Consider the following 20,830-nt stretch of genomic DNA (forward strand, 5'->3'; position numbering starts at 1 on the left):
TTTTTGAGGGGATTACCAGGAAAGCTGATGAAGGAAATGCAGTGGATATTGTCTACAAATGAACTTTAGCAAGTCCTTTGTCCAAGTACCGCATGGGAAGTGGATCCAGAAGGTTCAGTCGTGTTGGCATTCAAGACAAGGTGGAACATCAGATTTGACACTAGCTCTGCAGGAGAAACCAGTCTGCAGTAGCAGATGGTTGCCTCTTACTAAAGGTCTGTGACTTGTGGTGTGCTGCAGGGATTGGTGCTGGGTCCACTGTTTGTCATCCATATCAATGATCTGGATGATAATGTGGCAAACTGGATCAGCAACGTTGTAGATGACAAGATTGGGTGGACAGCAAAGACAACTATCAAGGCTTGCAATAGGATCTAGACCAGCTGGAAAAATGGGGTGAAAAATGGCAGATGAAATTTTAAGGCAGACAAGTGTGCAGTGTTGCATTTTGAGAGAACAAACCAGGATAGGACTTTCAGTGTATGGTAAGGCACTGAGGAGTGCAGCAGAGCAAATGAATCTGGAAATACAGATCAGTAATTCCTTGAAAGTAGTGTCACATGACCCTTGAAAGGGTTGTGAAGAGAGTTTTTGGCACACTGGCCTTCATAAATGAAGTACTGCATAAAGGAGTTGGGATGCTATGTTATAGCTGTTGGTGAGGCCAAATTTGGAGTGTTATACATAGTTTTGGTTACTTACCTACAGGAAAGATCTCAATCAGTAAGATTGAAAGAGTACAAAGAAAATTTACAAGGATATTGCCTGGCCTTCAGGACCTGAGTTATAGGGAAAGGTTGAATACATCAGAACTTTATTCCTTCGAGCACAGGAGACAAGGCGAGATTTGATATAGGTACACAGAATTATAAGGCCCATAGATAGGGTTAATGCAAGCAGGCTTTTTCCCCACTGAGGCTTTATGGGACTAGAGCTAGAAGTCATAGGTTAAGGGTAAAAGGTGAAAGATCTAAGGGAAACTTGAGACGAAACCTTCACTATGACGATGGTGCAAGGGTGGATTGAGCTGCCAGTGGAAGTGGGTTCAATTGCAATATTTAAGAGAAGTTTGGGTCAGTACATGGATGGGAAGGGTATGCTCCAGGTGCAGGTTAATGGGACTAATCAGACTAACAGTTCAGCATGGACTAGATGAGCTGAAGGGTCTATCTGTGTACTGTTGTGCTCTATAACTCTATGATCCTTAGGAGCACTGAGGGATCTTAGGGTACATGTATAACACCCCCAAAAAATTAGTAGATAAGTTGATAAAGATGTGTACCTTGTCTTCATTGGACAGGACAGAGTATAAAAATCAAATTGCAGAAGTTAAAAAATGGTTAGAACTCATTGAATTCTGGTTACTACACTAAATGATGGATGTGGAAGGACTGGGAGCAGAAGCTTATCAAGGTGTTTCCTGAACTGGAGTGTACTGTTCATTAGGAAAAGTCAGGCAAATTAGGCTGTTTGTTCCTGAGCGGAGGTTGTAGGGCAACCTAATAAAAGTATATAAAATTATGTCTGATAGTCTTCATTCCCCAAGATGGAAAAGTCTTGGGGAATGAAGACTAAAGGGCATATGTTTAGCATGAGAAGAGGAAAGTTTAAAAGAAGAAGATGAGCAAGACAAGTTTTCTTGAGGTACCTGAAATGTGCTGCCGGGAAGATGGGCAAAGAGAAGATAAAGTAGCAACATCTAACAGGCATTTAGACAGACATGAAAACACAGAAAAATTGGATGGGATACAGCTGACATTCAGGCAAGTAGATTACTTAAATTGGCATCGCAGTCAGCGCACATATGATAGGCTGAGGGGCCTATTCCATTCAATGTTTCAAATTGAATGGTCCTTTTTAAATTGCTGTCACTGTGTTGTTAAGACATATTTGCATAAATTTAAAATTTTGATCTTTTTACAGTCAAAAACAACACTCGTGATACTTTAAGATCATCAACAAACCTTACCAACATGCACATTGGTTGGTTTCTCTGGTGATAGAATAGCTAATTTTGATCTAATCACTCAAGTCTTGCATCAAGTCCACAACGAGGCAACACAAAAACTTCTGGATCATCTAACTACCCCCACCCCACCCAATCCAATAGATAGATATACACAAGAAGTCTTACAAGTGTTTAAAATTGCTCCGTAACCTTCAATTCTCCGCATTACTATAAATTTCAATTCAGAATAGATAAAGCTAGATTTCGATTACAAAGCAACGTTTACGTCAGCCGTTTAAAATACTGGACCAGACTGAAAAGATCAGCGTATCAAGGCCAGAGGTGTGGAATGGGCCGGGGTTCAGCTCTCTGCTCAGTGAGATTTACTCATCTCTGTGCTGAACTGAGGCTGGAGCCTGCAACTAATGCACACCTGGACCAGTTGCAGTGACGACTGACTTTAGTTCTGAATGATATTTGCTTACTTATTAATTTATTAATTGTTTGCACAATTTGTTCCAATTTTTATTGCACATTGGGTGTTTAATAGTTTTCTTTTTTAATGGGTTCTATTGGGTTTCACTGTTTTGTGGCTGCCTATAAGAGATCTCAAGACAGTATGTAGTATACATACTTGAATAATAAATGTACCTTGAACTTTGATTGAAATGTTTTTCCCTTAAGGAAAATTAAATAATGATCACTGCAGGCTTGTTGTTTCATACTACTTCAGAAAATGAAATGTACGTTTCACTGCATCAGACATGAATTAAGTGACATTGCCCTTCCAGAATACAATGGGGTAAATAAGCCAACACTATACCAGAAATAGCTACTGCTGGTCATCCTGGTTTAGTTGTATTTGCCAAATGCAGTACCAGATCAGGTTCCCCCACTAAAGCAAGTTCTTATATTCTTCAAACCATCAATTCTCCCCAAAGGTCCTAACTCAGTGATCGCATTTTCTGTGCAATTATTATACAGCACATCTAGACCAGCACACTACAATTTCAAGGCCGCTGGAAGAACATCCTTTGTGAGAAAAATTTGGCAATATCTCAATTAAATAAATAACTGCACACCATTATGATCAAAGTGATTTTTTTTTTAAACTGTCTCCCAGCTTTCCAATCTAGTAATGCATCACTCCATGAAATAGTAACTCACTCATGAAATGTTGCATTTTAAGAAAAACTTTAACACATCTCTTTGGCAGTTCAACAGTTTCTTGGCCATAGGATGGTGACCCTATAGGTCACCATTTCTAGTTACCATCTTTATGGCACAATCCTGAATCAACACCATCTCTCCTTTAACCACATCTTCATTGACCGTATGCCACAAAACCCCCAAAATGAAAAGGCACAGGAAGTAATTTCTTAATGAAGGCTGTAATTCAAAGCCAAGTCAAGTCATCTGAAGAAACACAAGTTGGAGAAAAAATCTTTATTTATTTATTGGCTTCTTTTTCACAGACAAGTTCTGTGTGGGTGAATTTTACCCCATACCTCAAATTTTTGGGCAGTGATTTGCAAATTCTGCAAAGGTAAATCTCCATTACCCAAATAGCCGTAATGGTTGGGTTGCGGTGCAGGGTAGTCACCTATATGCATCAAATGATGCAGGGATAGTTACATAAACTACTAGTTCCCACAATTTTATCCAGATTTCCCTCAGGTGATCAGCATTAATGATAATTAACACCAGTAGTTCAAATCACTCCTTGAGTCATGAATTAACCACAGTAAGGACTTAGAGTCATTTACATAACTGCTCAAGATGGTGTAATACTGTGGGAATCAAAGTGAAATGTTGAAACAATCACAAGACCAAAATTCAAGCAGTATTGAATTCAAGCTCTCTATAGCCTAGCACTTTATAAAAGGGGCAGTACAAATCTCTTTAGACAGTATTCATACAGAGCTTGCTATGCAGGGACGCAAAACAGACCTTAAGACAACAGACTTAACAATGTACAAGATACAGTGACACATAATGAAATTGAGATTCTTAATAATTCTTAAATGCAAAGATGAAATTCTGTAGCTGAACTGTCACTCATTTTTAATTATACATACAACATATATACTGTATATTCCTCTATCTTGCCAAGCCCAATCAAAATTAATACTTTCTCATCTGGTACGAACTTTGTTGCTTTCAAATTGAATCCAAACATGCTTTGAAGTAGTAACTTCTCCCATCAATGATCTGAAAGATTTTCAGTACTTTAGCCGATGCAGCCATTTCTCATTTTCATTTTGATTTTATGATACTTGCACCATCTCCCAACTTTAAGCTCCTGCACACTATATCAATGGGATACAGATTTAACTTCGTAGCACTTGAATAACTGACTTAATACAAATGTAAGATTAAAAATCAAAATCAGCACATATGTCTGGTCTCTGGGTAGACTACCACACAACATTATCAACTACCATCCATTAAAAAAGCTTATCATCCATTCCTAAACAGCACCAAGACAAAATTGAAAAACTTCCTGCATTCTAAAGTGCAAAACTATGTTTCTTTACACACCAAAATGGCAAATCCTCCTGTGTATAAATAAAAATTATAAATGTAGTTGAAATCAATAATTTAAAGTACAAGTAATAACAAAAGTCAAAATTGCAATTACATTTATATATGGGAAAAGACCCACATTTTTAGTGTGATTACATAAACAGATTACTAAAAGTACACCACCTTAAGAGATACATATATGCTTCCTTAGCTCTGATAACAAATCTCTGCATTTGATAAAAATGTCAAAACACATCAAATTGGTAATCAGTTGTGGAAATGCTTTATCTACATAGGACAGCATTTATTGATCCCTTGTTCCACCTAAATATTATCACTGAACTTGCATCATACAGTACAAAGATTATTCTGATACTGTTTTCCCACTCTTGATGTTGGCAAGAATTAGACCCAACTAGTTCTCACAGGCACTTCGCCACAAAAATATGGCAGCTCGCCTCTTTGACTGAGCCTGGACAAACTGTATGAACAAAGGGAACTGACCTCTCAATGCAACAGCATATGTTTCCACTCTCTTATTCTGGCTAATAAATATTTTCAAATTTCCTCAAGTAGAAACAGCTTTAAGTATTTTTAAGAAATGGGTATTAGATTATGACTCTTAACAACGGGACCACATCCACAAATTTCTTATGTCGCAGGTTGTTAATATTTGGGTGAGCACAGTGATGCAGCATTCATACTGTTGTCCCACAGTACTAGCACCATGTTTGATCCTTCAGTACTGTCAGTGTGGAGCATGCACATTTCCCCTGTAACTAAGAGGATTTCTACCAGATGCTTCAAATTCCTCCCACATCCCAAAGACATACTGAGAGGTTAGTTGGCTACTGTAAATACTAACTATAGCCAAATTAATCAACTGGAGGGGTTTGTTTTGAAGATGCAATAGAGAATGGGGGGGGGGGGGAGGAATGGGATGAATGGTACTGTTCCCCAGAACCTGGCATAGATGCAATCAGCTTCCTCCTTTTAAGACCATAAAATATAGTAGCAGAATTAGGCCATTTGGCCCATCGAATCTGCTCCACCATTTCATCATGGCCAATGCCTTTCCCTCTGAATCGTAATCTCCCGCCTTCTCCCCATATCCCTTCATGCTCTGACTAATCAAGAACCCATGAACCTCTGCTTTAAATATACCCAATGCCTGGGCCTCCACAGCCACCTGTGGCAACAAATTCCGCAGATTCACCATTCTCCGGTCAAAGAAATTCTTCCTCATCTCTGTTCTAAATGGACAACCCTCTATTTTGAGGCTGTGCCTTTTAGTCTTAAGACTCCCCCTCCATAGGAAATATCATCTCCCTATCCACTCTGTTAAGCCTTTTCAACATTCAACAGGTTTCAATTAGATTCACCCCCCACCTTCTTGCGTTATTATGAAATACAGGATATGAATGTGTTTGCAAACTGGATATTTTTAAAATGCCAGGAAATCTCTCCATTAAAATATGGGCATTTCATCAATAGTCGCACAGAAGTTTAACTTAATTATACTTCATGGTAAGTTAACTAAAAATTTATTGTAACTAATATTAAGTAGTTTTCTAACTATCCCATTTTCTTTTTAGGTTACCTGAGGGAATCAAAAGCATTCAGCATAATTCAATAAAATCATTCTTTTGTAAAATACACACATTCAAAATTAAAATGCATAAAAATTTCAAATCAAGTGTATAATCATCTTTGGCAGTAACTCATGGTTGAGGATGACTTTATTCTACTCCAGTTCTAGGGAGTGAAAAATGCCTGCGCATGATTTCCTCTAATGTAGGGTAGCCACTGCCTAGCAGCTAACCACACAGACTTGACAGAACAGGATCTCAACCCAAAGTCAAAAGACAGACGTTAAATACACACAAGTTCTAACAACAATCAATACACAGCCATATTAACCTTTGTTTAAAATCTTTTCAATGGTTCCAGTTAAGATTCAAAATCCTTTTCAAATTACATTTCTATCAAATTTAAGTTGTTTGACTGACTTTCCTTTAAACTTCCCAAAAATGTGTTCATATTAATATCACAGATGTCATACTCATTAGGTGGTAAAGAAGTCAAGCAGATTGGAGGTTGGAGGCCCGATGTCTGTGAGTCTACAAGTTTGGGGCTAAGGACTGGAGGCCAGGAAGAGCCCTATTTGCATGTGGGGGGGGGGAATGGGTGGAAAGGGCTTGATTTGTTGCTGCTGGTGGGCTGCCCTCAGCACATCCTTGGGTCTGTTTGTTGCTAACACAAATGATGCATTTCACTATACGTTTCAATGTAGACGTTTTAAATAAATTTGAACCTGAATCTGTGGGCTGTTGTATGTATGTACCAAGATACAGTGGAAAAACTTTGTATTGCAAACCATCTATGCAGACTTTAGCATTACAGTTACAGAGAAAGTACAGTGCAGGTACACAATAAGGTGCAAGCGCCACAAGGAGTCAAAAGTTCATCTTCAACATACAGTTGCAAGACAAAGTTTGTGAACTCTTTGCAATTACCTGGTTTTCTACATCAAACACCCACAAAATAGGCTTATAAAACAATTAATGCAGAAAACCAAGTAATTGCAAAGAGTTCAGTTTTTTTTCTTGCAACTGTACAGAAAAATCCTTTCAAAAGAGATGGATTGAGCCTGGTGGTGCACATTTTCAAGCCTTTACATCTTCTGCCCAATGAATGGGAGGGAGAAGTATGTCCATAGTGGCTGGGGTTTTCGACTATGCCCGCATATTTTCTGAGACAGTAAGTAGTTTAGACAGAATCCATTAAGGCAATGCTGATTTTTGGCATGGACTGAGCTGTGTCACAACTCTCTGCAATACCTTGAAGTCTTGAGCAGATCAGTTGCCAGACTGAACAGGAATGCATCTGAACAGCCATGTCCTCAAAAGGCATGTCAATAAAATTTGGTGAGGGTCAACTTCAACTAGGACATGCCAAATTTCTTTAGCTTCTGAGGAATAGAAATGCTGGTGTGCTTTCTTGGCCATAGCATCAATGTGGTTGCACCAGGACAAATTGATATTTTCACTGAGAAACAAAGCTGTCAACTATCATCACCTCAACACCATTGATACTTGCAGGGGGTAGTGCTCCACCCCTCTTCCAGAAGGCAATAACCAGTCCTTTCGTTTTGCTGATGCTGAGGTAAAGGCTGTTGCCCTGACACCACTCCATAAGGCTCTCCAGCTCCAAATATATTTTAGCCTCTGTAACAGTGCATGAAATTTACCAGATTATGGTAAAAATGTGTCTAGTTCACAAATGTCCCTGAGAGAAGGAAATCCTTATTTTCTGGAAAAATTAAAGCCTGCACAAAAAAATAGCTAAACATAGCTATGTAAAAGTAGAAAAATAAATCATGGTCTGAAACATTACTGAAAATAAAAATTGGCAAATGCTGCTAATGAAAATTTTCAAGTTATTCTAAAAACTCATGCATAGTCCTGCAAAAAGTTAGTGTTTTATCTTGAATATTTATCTTCACCCAAAATTACTTTGAATACTTTAAAATAATCACAGCAGAGTTGCACATACCATATACCAAACATTTATAAAGATTAACTAGAATCAGTGATGTTTTAAACTACTTTACAACAGTATAGAGAAATTCACAACTGAAAGCACATACAATCCACTAGAGCTCCTGCTTCCTATCACATCAGATCATCAACAAACCAATTTCCTGAAAAGGAAACCCTCCTTCTGTATTTACAAACACTAGAAACAAGGCAAACTAGGCTTGGAAGTCACTATAACTTACACTGACAATAATGCTGTAAAACTAGTACAATCATTTCAAGGCACCTTCACTGGGTAGTCATGTTACAACACAGGAGACCAAAAAGTTACTTAACTGCACGATCAAAACTAACCACTGAATGGTGAAGCAGAAAAAAAATAGCAAGTTACAGAAAAACAATATATCAAAATTTAATTGTATACAGTATACTTTCAAAGAATTCCTTACATCAGATGACAATTAGAAGGTTCCAAAACAAAACTGCACACATCAAAACATAAACTGATTATAAAAAGGCAAGACAAAAAAAAAAAAATATATATATATACAATTTACATCACTATTAAAGCAGCTGGCAGCTAAATCAGATTATCTATTATTAAATGTGAAAGAGATACTCTATTCTAAGCTCTGGAAGAAAAAGCTTGATATAGCAACCTTCACATCCTTCCTTCATATGATCTGCACCAAATTGATTATAGGAAAAAAATGGTGCGGAAGAGTAACCATACAGAACTAGTATTTATAACTAGGGCATCAAAAGCATGTAGTTCTGTATTGCATCATTAGTTATGTGCTTTGTAAAGATTAGATACAGTGGATTTTGGTTAATTAGGCCAGTTAATCAAAGCAGCAATTTACTAAGGAACAAAATTAAGAAAATCATCGGGATTCCCTTTGTTATTTGGGACACCACGCTGTTTAACTGGTGCAGGAGATTATTGCTGAACAGTTTCTAACTAGAGTCAGTCACACGCCTCTGCGTGGCTGTTAGACACTACACTTCGCTCAAAGCAATCAGTTTTTAAAATAGCGTCAGTTGTGCGTGTATGTGAGTTCAAAACTTGTTATTTTTGTCACTGATACTTGGTGAGAACTAAGCAATAAAACAATTTGGAACTGTTTTGCTCACTGCAATTCCAAGCATTCAGGTTTGAGTGTACCCAAAACGGCCGGGAGTAAAAATGAAACAATTTCACTACTTCAAGTTAAGAAATTAGAATTTGAAGGTATCAACAATGAAAATGAAGACTTGCAGGATGCAATCCACTAAAGTATTGGATGAAGGAAGTCCATCATCTGCACTAGGTGTCTGCACTGATTTTGATCATTTGCAGTTAATCAAAAAAAAAACACAGCAAATGAATTCCTCCATCAATAACTATTAGAAATTAATAGGTTTATAGCACTGTCAAGAAATCGGTAGTGTTCTAATATGTTCCGTATTCCATTTAAATACACAAATTGTTACTCAGTTAAATTGTAGTTCATCTTTTTATTTACCTTTTAACTATTTCCATAAACATTGGCTAATCGAGGTAGCTGTTTAATTGGGCAGAATTGCACTGGCCCCAATGTGAATCAATTAACTAGAATCCACTGTGTACATGAGGGGAAAAAAATCGTTTGTAAAATAACACAGAATAACCTTATCACATTTCTGACAAAGTGCAACCACTTGAAACAAAAAAAACTTTGCAGCTGATGAACAGATAATTAAAAAACAAACACTTCTTACTACATGCTTGAATTAAGTACCTGAAAGACACAATATCACATTACAAGAGAATACAAATAGCATGTTTACAGATAAATAGCAGTTGGTATCTGATAAGAGATAATTCCAGGATCAACTTTTGGGGAAGGGCTCAGGTCTCAAGTAAACAACAGCACATAACAATTCCTACCATAGACTCAATGGACTGAATGGCTTTTTACTGTGTCATAATATCTTTTTGGTTCCCTAAGAATGTTATAGTCTGAGATAACGGGGACAAGCTCCCACTACTTATTAAGTACTCCCAATGGCATGCGCCTCAAATAGCCTCTGACAACCAAGTCCACCTCCTGGCCTTCACCTGTAGCTTAGCCACTAAGCCCGGCAGAACCATTTCTACTGACAGGAGAAGGGGCACAGGCGGGTTACTGGCACCTTAAAACCAGTTGCTTCAGGCAGATAGCGATCATCAGCCATGGTTGGCAGCTTATCCATATAACAATTACAGCACGGAAACAAGCCATCTCAGCCCTTCTAGTCCGTGCTGAACACTTACTCTCACCCAGTCCCACTGACCTGCACTCAGCCCATAACCCTCCATTCCTTTCCTGTCCATATACCTATCCAATCTTTCTTTAAATGACAATATCGAACCAGCCTCTACCACTTCTACTGGAAGCTCATTCCACACAGCCACCACTCTGAGTAAAGAAGCCCCCCCTTGTGTTACCCCTAAACTTTTGCCTCCTAACTCTCAACTCATGTCCTCTTGTTTGAATCTCCCCTACTCTCAATGGAAAAAGCCTATCCATGTCAAATCTATCTATTCCCCTCATGATTTTAAGTACCTCTATCAAGTCCCCCCTCAACCTTCTACGCTCCAAGGAATAAAGACCTAACTTGTTCAACCTTCATCCAGGAGAAGGTAAACTCTGATCTCACACCTCCACTGCCTTACCGCTATACCCACTCATGGGAAAGGCTTTGGAAGTAAACCCTTAGGGAAAAATCCAGAGCTGGTGTCCGTAAGGCAGTCCTACATTGAGTTCAACGCTGACTGGCAACTCCTGCGATGCTGCTGGTTCTAAACTGTATCAGTCTTTGCCGTACCCTTGAGTTCATCAGATGTTTGGAGAGGGGGAGCTTGCTACATGGGTTAACAGCTTGCTCTTCATATTGTACTGCTCAGGCTTCCATATCTAGTCAGCTAGGACACAATATCCATGGTCAACCATGACTGATGGAGGCCTCACTCACTCAACTAACTTTTTAAAGATTAGTGAATCACTGAGGAACAGACAAGAGTTACAAGGATTTACATTTTTCAAAAACATGCATAACAGTAGCAAGATGCCACTTAAAATAATTAGGAACATTTCAATTTGACTTGTCTCAAAAAAATTGGTTAAATTTGTAAGGAATTCAAAACTAGAATCAATGGAAGTAAAGGAGGAAACTCAGGAACTCAGCATGAACTGGGCTAAGATCTGGAGTGCAGAATGACATGCATGGTACATGCAAAGAATAGCAAAATATACTGGAGACAGAGGGATTGCAGATGATGCAGAGTAAAAAAAAAACAAACAAATTGCTGGAGATCAAGCAGCATCTGTGGGGCTATTGGCAGGAATTGTCAACGTCAAAACCCTGCACAAGAACTGAGGGTGTAGAGGGGAGATAGCCAGTATCAAGTCAAAGGGAAGGGCCAGGCTGGAGCTGGCAGACAATAGGTGAAATCAGGTGAGGAGGGAGATGATGGGCAGATAGAACCAGGTAGTGGAGGAAGAAGAGCAGAATTAGAGACATTGGCAGATGGGTAATTGGTATAGACAGATAAGGTAGAGAAATGAAAAGAAAGGAGGGCAGGTCAATCCAGATTGGGGAAGAGGACAATGGAAGCAACCGCTGGAAGATGATATTGGAAATGAGAGGCTGCAGATGCTGGAATCTTAAGGAAGAAAGATGATAACAAGAAATCACAAGGTGTGTGGGTGATAGACAGATGAAACCAAGTAGCAAAGAAAAGAACTGAAGGAAAAAGAAAGGAATGTGGGTTACCTGAAATTGGAAAATTCAAATGATCAAGCTACCCAGGTGGATCATAAGGTGATGTTCTTCTGGTTTGCATTTGGCCTTATTATGGCAGTAATGAAGGCCAAGGACTGATAGGTTAGTGTGGGGGAAAAACAGGGGAGGGGGATTTCAAATGGCATGCAACTGAGAGGTCAGGATAGCAACTGCAGGGGTTCTGCAAAACTGTTGCCCAATCTTCATTTGGTCTCACCAATGTAGAGTAGTAACAGAGAAATGAATGAGGAAGCATTGGATGTGAAGGCTGGTAAAGTGAAAAATGAAGACCAAGAGGAACTATATTTGAGCTGTTTGGTGACGGGGGGGAGGGGCGGTGGAAACACGAAAACATTAGTTTGACAAATGGAAATGCAAGTGAAGGTTCCATTAATCATACTACAGAACATAGAATAGTACAACACAGTACAGGCCCTTCGGCCCACAATGTTGTGCCAACTCTCAAACCCTGCCTCCGTTATAACTCCCCCCACCTTAAATTCCTCCATATACCTGTCTAGTAGTCTCTTAAACTTCACTAGTGTATCTGCCTCCACCACTGACTCAGGCAGTACATTCCACGCACCACCCACTCTCTGAGTAAAAAACCTTCCTCTAATATCCCCCTTGAACTTCCCACCCCTTACCTTAAAGCCATGTCCTCTTGTATTGAGCAGTGGTGCCCTGGGGAAGAGGCGCTGGCTATCCACTCTATCTATTCCTCTTATTATCTTGTACACCTCTATCAGGTCTCCTCTCATCCTCCTTCTCTCCAAAGAGTAAAGCCCTAGCTCCCTTAATCTCTGATCATAATCCATACTCTCTAAACCAGGCAGCGTTCTGGTAAATTTCCTCTGTACCCTTTCCAATGCTTCCACATCCCTCCTATAGTGAGGCGACCAGGACTGGACACAGTACTCAAGTGTGGCCTAACCAGAGTTTCACAGAGCTGCAGCATTACATCATGACTCTTAAACTCTATCCCTTGACTTATGAAAGCTAACACCCCATAAGCTTTCTTAACTACCCTATCCAGCTGTCAGGCAACTTGCAGGGATCTGTGGACATGTACCCCCAGATCCCTTTGCTCCTCCACACTTCCAAGTATCCTGCCATTTACTTTGTACTCTGTCTTGGGGTTTGTCCTTCCAAAGTGTACCATCTCACACTTCTCCAGGTTGAACTCCATCTGCCACTTCTCAGCCCACTTCTGCATCCTATCAATGTCTCTCTGCAATCTTCAACAATCCTCTACACTATCTACAACACCACCAACCTTTGTGTCGTCTGCAAACTTGCCAACCCACCCTTCTACCCCGACATCCAGGTCGTTAATAAAAAATCATGAAAAGTAGAGGTCCCAGAACCAATCCTTGTGGGACACCACTAGTCACAATCCTCCAATCTGAATGTACTTCTTCCACCACGACCCTCTGCCTTCTGCAGGCAAGCCAATTCTGAATCCACCTGGCCAAACTTCCCTGGATCCCATGCCCTCTGACTTTCTGAATAAGCCTACCGTGTGGAACCTTGTCAAATGCCTTACTAAAATCCATATAGATCACATCCACTACACTACCCTCATCTATATGCCTGGTTACCTCCTCAAAGAACTCTATCAGGCTTGTTAGACAAGATCTGCCCTTCACAAAGCCATGCTGACTGTTCCTGATCAGACCATGATTCTCTAAATGCCCATAGATCCTATCTCTAAGAATCTTTTCCAACAGCTTTCCCACCACAGACGTAAGACTCACTGGTCTATAATTACCCAGGCTATCTCAACTATCTTTTCTGAACAAGGGGACAACATTCGCCTCCCTCCAATCCTCCAGTACCATTCCCGTGGACAACGAGGACATAAAGATCCTAGCCAGAGGCTCAGCAGAAGAAGTCACATTTTCCAAAGGAGAAGGACATTTCACATGTGCTGAACCTGAAAGCCTCATCTTGGAATGCAGTGATAACAGACACCAAGGGATGGACTTCTTACAAGAGATTAGTTGAGAGGAGATGTAGTCCAGGAAGCAGTGGAAGTAAGTGGGTTTAGAGTGTGTGTCTCCTGAGATGGGGGTGGTGGAGGAGGGAGGAGAAGAGGGAAACACAGATGTCAGAAATGGTCCAACTGAATTTGAGTCGAGGTTTATTACAAAAGTGAAAAATCTGATAAGTTCTGAATGAATGCAGGAAACAGCACCAATAAAGTCCTCGATGTAGCACAGAAAGTGTGGCCTTGACAAGGACTAGGCCTTAAGCCACAGTGTCGACTGTTTATAGCCACCCAGGTGACAGGCAGAGTTGGTATATTCCACTGGAGTGCCAGAGTGTCTAAGGTGGGAGATGGTGCTGCCCTCCAATGTTCGCTCAGTAAAAGAGAAGCTGTGTTTTGTTTGACTGAAAATTGCATCAACATTCATGGACTCAGGGACTTGAACTATATATTTTTTATATATACGTGTGACTATTTTACCAGTATCACAAACGTGCTTGCTATCTTGTGCGTACTATATGTACGTAGTGCTGTGTGTGACTGCTGATATTGTTTTGCACCTTGGCCCCCGAGTAACACCATTTTATAGAAACATAGAAAAACATACCGCACAATACAGGCCCTTCGGCCCACAAAGCTGTGTCAAACATGTCTCTACCTTAGAACTACCTAGACTTTACCCATAGCCCTCTATTTTTCTAAGCATGTAGCCATCCAGGAGTCTCTTAAAAGACCCTGTCATTTCCGCCTCCACCACTGCCGCCAGCAGCCATTCCACGCACTCACCACTCTCTACGCAAAAAAATTACCCCTGACATCTCCTCTGTACCTACTTCCAAGCACCTTGAAACTATGCCCTCTCATGCTAGCTATTTCAGCCCTGGGGAATAGCCTCTGACTATCTACACGATCAATGCCTCTCAGTATTTGTACACCTCTATCAAGTCACCTCTCATCCACCATCGTTCCAAGGAGAAAAGGTCGAGTTCACTCAACCTATTCTCATAAGGCATGCTCCTCAATCCAGGCAACATCCTTGTAAATCTCCTCTGCACCCTTTCTATGGTTTCCACATCCTTCCTATAGTGAGCCAACCAGAAATGAGCACAGTACTCCAAGTGGGGTCTGACCAGGGCCCTATTTAGCTGCAACATTACCTCTCAGCTCTTAAACTCAATCCCACAATTGATGAAGGCCAATGCACCGTATGCCTTCTTAACCACAGAGTCAACCTGCGTAGCAGCTTTAAGTGTCCTATAGACTCGGACCACAAGATCCCACTGATCCTCCACACTGCCAAGAGTCTTACCATCAATACTATATTCTGCCATCAAATTTGACCTACCAAAATGAACCACTTAACACTTACCTGGGTTGAACTCCATCTGCCACTTCTCAGCCCAGTTTTGCATCCTATCAATGTCCCGTTGTAACCTCTGACAGCCCTCCACACCATCCACAACACACCCAACCTTCGTGTCATCAGCAAATTTACTAGCCCATCCCTCCACTTACTTATCCAGGTACTTTATAAAAATCACAAAGAGTAGCAGTCCCAGAGGTACACCACTGGTCACCAGCCTCCATGCAGAATATGACCCGTCTACAACCACTCTTTGTCTTCTGTGGGCAAGCCAGTTCTGGATCCACAAAGCAATGTCCCCTTGGATTCCATGCCTCCTTACTTTCTCAATAAGCCTCGCATGGGGTATGTTATCAAATGCCTTGAGAAAATCCATATACACTACATCTACGGCTCCACCTTCATCAATGTGCTTAGTCACATCCTCAAAAATTTCAATCAGGCTCGTAAGGCACGGCCTGCCTTTGACAAAGCCCTGCTGACTATTCCTAATCATATTATGCCTCTCCAAATATTCATAAATCCTGCCTCTCAGAATCTTCTTCATCAACTTACCAACCACTGAAGTAAGACTCACTGGCCTATAATTTCCTGGGCTATACCTACTCCCTTTCTTGAATAAGGGAACAACATCTGCAACCCTCTAATCCTCCGGAACCTCTCTCGTCCTCATTGATGATGCAAAGGTCATTGCCAGAGACTCAGCAATCTCTTCCCTCGCATCCCACAGTAGCCTGAGGTACATACCATCCAGTCCCGGTGACTTATCCAACTTGATGCTTTCCAAAAGCTTCAGCACATCCTCTTTCTTAATATCTACATTCTCAAGCTTTTCATTCCACTCCAAGTCATCCCTACAATCGCCAAGATCCTTTTCCGTAGTGAATACTGAAGCAAACCTCCGGTTCCATACACACTTTTCCACTGTCACACTTGATTGGTCCTATTCTCTGACGTCTTATCCTCTTGCTCTTCACGTACTTGTAGAATGCCTTGGGGTTTTCCTTAATCCTGTCCGCCAAGGCCTTCTCATGGCCCATTCCGGCTCCTTCCTGTTAGCCTTATAATCTTCTAGATCTCTATCATTACCTAGTTCTTTGAACCTTTCGTAAGCTCTTTTCTTCTTGACTAGATTTATAACAGCCTTTGTACACCATGAATCTTGTACCCTGCCATCCTTTCCATGTCTCATTGGAACGTACCTACTCAGAACCCCACGCAAATATCCCCTGAACATTTGCCACATTTCTTCTGTACGTTTACCTGAGAACATCGGTTTCCAATTTATGCTTCCAAGTTCCTGCCTAATAGCCTCATAGTTCCCCTTTCTCCAATTAAACATTTTCTAAACTTGTCTGTTCTGATCCCTCTCCTATGCTTTGATAAAGGAGATAGAATTGTGTTCACTATCTCCAAAATGCTCTCCCACTGAGAGACCTGACACCTGACCAGGTTCATTTCCCAATACCAGATCAAGTACAGCCTCTCCTCTTGTGGGCTTATCTACATATTGTGTCAAGAAGCCTTCCTGAACCCACCTAACAAACTCCACCCCATCTAAACCCCTCACTGTAGACACAATATTTGGCTGTATTCATGGATATTCATGTGTGGTTGAATGACAATTAAACTTGAACATGAAAGTGTTGTGGAATGGTGTAACAGTAGATTTGCAACAAAGACTGTTCCACATTAATAATAATAATAATAATAATAATAATACTAAGAGGTGTGACTGCAGATGCTGGTATCATTGTAATAGGAGAATGGAGTCTATGCAGCGCCATGAGGTTACAGATTACAATTCTGTACATTTCTGCTGTTGCCATTGGTCCACAATGCCTCTGGATGAGCATTTTTGAGCTGTCATATCCACTATGCAAGTCCTTCCCATATAACAAAATAAAGGGTTTCCTCTGTCTAGACACCATATCAAAACTGGCCAGCATTGTATAGTCCACCCTTTCAAATCAATTATTAGTTTCTGATCTGGTGCACACAGGGAACTAGACAAATTCAAATTATTTTAAAATAAACCAACAATTACCATTAGAAGAATCTCACATATTTCAGAGTGTTGCATAAACTTTATGGAAATGTAATGAATTTGCATCAACACATTTTAACATCTGGCAAATAAAATTCATGCCACGATTAGTCAAAAATTGAGCTTACCTACAAAGGAGAATTTCAATTTTGTACAGCTTTCACTATTGTGGAATATAACCAAGGAATGCCAATTTAATCAAAGTGAAACATGTTCACACTAACGTCTCCACTCTATTACCAAAATGATCAAACAACCTGAATACTCTTTCAAAATAAAATGCATTATGTTGATCTGAAATGCACAAGCTGAGATCATGCTGCAAAATAATCCAATACTGATGTTCAAAGCCAGCATTATAAACTTTACAAAACATAGAAGGGCAGGAAAATGAGACTGACTGGTGTGCAACTTTCACTCAGTGAGCCAGATCATTAGGTAGAAATACTTCAGGGAATCAATGCAAAACTTACAGCCTCAAGGCACACAGCGCCACCTGAGTAACAGAATTAGTGTGCATAAACACCAGAACATCCCTGATATTAACGACAAAATTATGAGCTATAAGAAGGTAACAATAATTTAAATCCTTAAACCTGTAATAGAATCACAAAACAAAAAACTTAACCAGCAATTTAACTCTATGAAACCCCTTTATTAAAGCACCAAGTATTAATGTGATCATTCAAAATGTCCCAATGAAGAAAAAAAAAGTGATAGTTATGACTCCCAATGATTTGTATTTAAATTTCATGAATTTTGGCTGTATATTAATCTAGCAATAGCAGTGGACATTATGCACCCTATGCTACATTGTGCTCAAGTGACCACTGACAAGTGATAAAAGTGAATAATTGTATTAAAAAAAGGCACATCTAGAAATTACCCAACTTCAAAATTTTAATACATGCAAATTCAAACTAGAAGACCAATTCTTTTGCTACTTCTGAAAACACAATATTTTTCCAGCAAATACAAATAAAAATCATATTTTAATCTAGAACAAGAGGCATCTTCAATTAGAAAAACTTGAGGATGCATAGATGTACAAATGGCAGGGAGACTATTAACAATCCAAAAACATCTAAATAAATACAACTTGCAATAGAGAACTAGCCTTGAAAAACATATCTTGCTTTAAAAAGAAATGCTTAAAACAAAATTAAGATGTATAGAAATCTGAAAGTGCCAACTGATAGAAATGGTCCAGGGCCAATAATCAGAAATTTGACAATAATCTCATACCGATATCCTTATGAACCAAGGACAAGTGAAAAACAAAATGTCACAATTCAATTTTCAGGTCAATCTCAAATGACCAAGAAAATTCTAACAGACTTGGTTCGTACATTTTACAAAGTTCTTTTAGATGTGTTAAAAATTTCTTTCAGAAATCACTATGAGCAGCTTGAAAGTACTGAATGTCTCAAAGCTTTTAAAGGTAATTACCACAACTATTTTTGATGTTTTTGGTAATATAGTTAATTTTATTGGCAATGCAAAATTAGGGTCTGCAATGGCACATTTGGCAACTTAAACTTTTATATCCAGTTTGTAATTTGACAATACCTAACTGGTGATGCCATGAATACCAAGAATCAGACCACTCCACACTTATTTTTAAAATCTCAATCAGCTGTATGCAGAAATGATTTTCCCACAGTCCTGGAGTAAAATACATCTTTGTTTAATTCTTAAAATTCCTTCATTATTTCAAACCAGTAAAGTTTTGTTGACTGAAAAATACTACCTACTTTTAAAGTAAAATATTACAATACAGCATCAATATAAATTGCAAATATTTAAATAAACGTGGTCCACATTCTCTCTGAATTAAGGCAGCTCAGATGGGGGGGAAACTTTAAAGACAAGTATATATTCAGCATACCATTAAGATAGCAAAAAAAAGTTTTAAAGTGTTGGAAAGTACAACAGATTATATTCTCTAAATATAACCTAGAAGTAATTTGCATAAAATGAGATTACAACATAAAACAACTACAACAGTTCAATGGAATATTTTTATACAATTCAAGCTCAAGTTTATTTACAACAACCTGATCCAATTCAACATTAATCTAGATTTTATTCAGTCTAGAAGTTTAATTCTGTATCAATCAAAAGAATCCGAAATACAAGCTAGTGAAAGAAAAACAATCATAGAAGTTCCTAAGATTTAGATATTTTGTTCTGAATAAACTACAACTTTCAAAATGCTGTGCAGTTACAAATGAATAAAATAAACCATCCAGTTTTAACTGTCAAAATTTACGTGGCACTAGACAACTTAAAGTTATATACTAGGATCATTCTATAACCAAAATTGGGCACCAAGTATTAAAAGTTGTACATCTTGCTACTCAACTAACTTCAAATCCATCTCTCCAGATGGCACTGACCGTGGTAACAATATTGTTTAATGAAGCATCAACTATACATGAGCATGACTTAACAACCAATGCCAAAAGGTGATGTGACTGTGAAAGTACAACCTACCTTTTTGTCATCCAATATCTAAAAACATTTCCAGCAGGGGTAATTGACCAATAAGAGTTGGAATCCTGGCTATATTCCCATCCTGGCAAAGTAGAGACCAATTCTAATAGCACGCAATCTAAGATCAGCAAGAATTTTAAAGAGCCACCATCTTCCTAGTTAGTTCAACCCAGTTACATCAATGAACAAACATATTTATGAAAAAATATCTTGAATAAATGTTAGGAAGCAAGGAGCATTTTACTAAAAATATAGAAAATATTGTTTAAAAACCAAAAAAAAGTACCAGATGATATAGAATTGACAGCATTTTCTATTTTTCTTACTGTTTTCCAGAATCCTCAGGTTCTCTTTTCTGTTCGACTATTCTTACAAAAAAAATGCCAAAAGTCCTAAGCTGATTACATGGGCAATAACACAGATAGAATTTTCAAAGTACATTAAGCTATACAGTGCAACCAAATATAAACTGAAATTCAAGAAATTAACTTGTTATAGCACTCGGGACTCCACAAGAACGATTGAATCTATCTGCTTATATATAAATAATAAGCATTAAAAACATCTCAAGGTATAAATGAAAATTTACTTTCATCCATTTTAGCTCTGACATTAATTTAATTTCTCCAGCACTTTCAACCAAATCCAAAAAAATAGCATAGCGAAGGACATTCAGACCATATGGACACCGAACTGGAAAGCAGGCATGCTGCCAATCAGCATCTCTGGGCAACAAGAGTGAATGAGAACTACGCCCCAATGACATTAACCGAACAATCTCGAAAAACTACAAAAACAAAAACACAGCGAGCTACTTAATTACTCAAAATTATGGAATTAGCGATCCTAAAGTTCAGCCCGTTATAGCCCGAGAGGATCACTTCATGAGAAAGTGCAGGCGGAGATACTTCAATACAGTCAAACTTTAACTAAGACAGCCAACAACGACCAAAGACTACCTATTTATTTACGGCATGAAAAGTTTCTCCAAGTTCATAGCGCAATACGCGGTCTGCATTTCTATTTTATTAATATTAAAGGTTGCAATCGAACATACCATTTTATACAAATAGCCTTAAGAATCGGACCTGTCCCTTAAGAATTAGATTTGCCTCGGCCACCTGTTTTAGTCTCA

The 20,830-nt window shown here is 39.1% G+C and overlaps 1 protein-coding gene across 1 annotated transcript in view; it reads right to left on the minus strand.

Moving 5' to 3' along the window:
• Positions 1–20,830, minus strand: part of lrig1 (leucine-rich repeats and immunoglobulin-like domains 1) — an 88,081-nt gene that overhangs the window by 65,852 nt on the left and 1,399 nt on the right. The window lies entirely within an intron of this gene.

This window comes from Mobula birostris, chromosome 16, assembly GCF_030028105.1.
Source record: "Mobula birostris isolate sMobBir1 chromosome 16, sMobBir1.hap1, whole genome shotgun sequence".
NCBI lineage: Eukaryota > Metazoa > Chordata > Chondrichthyes > Myliobatiformes > Myliobatidae > Mobula > Mobula birostris.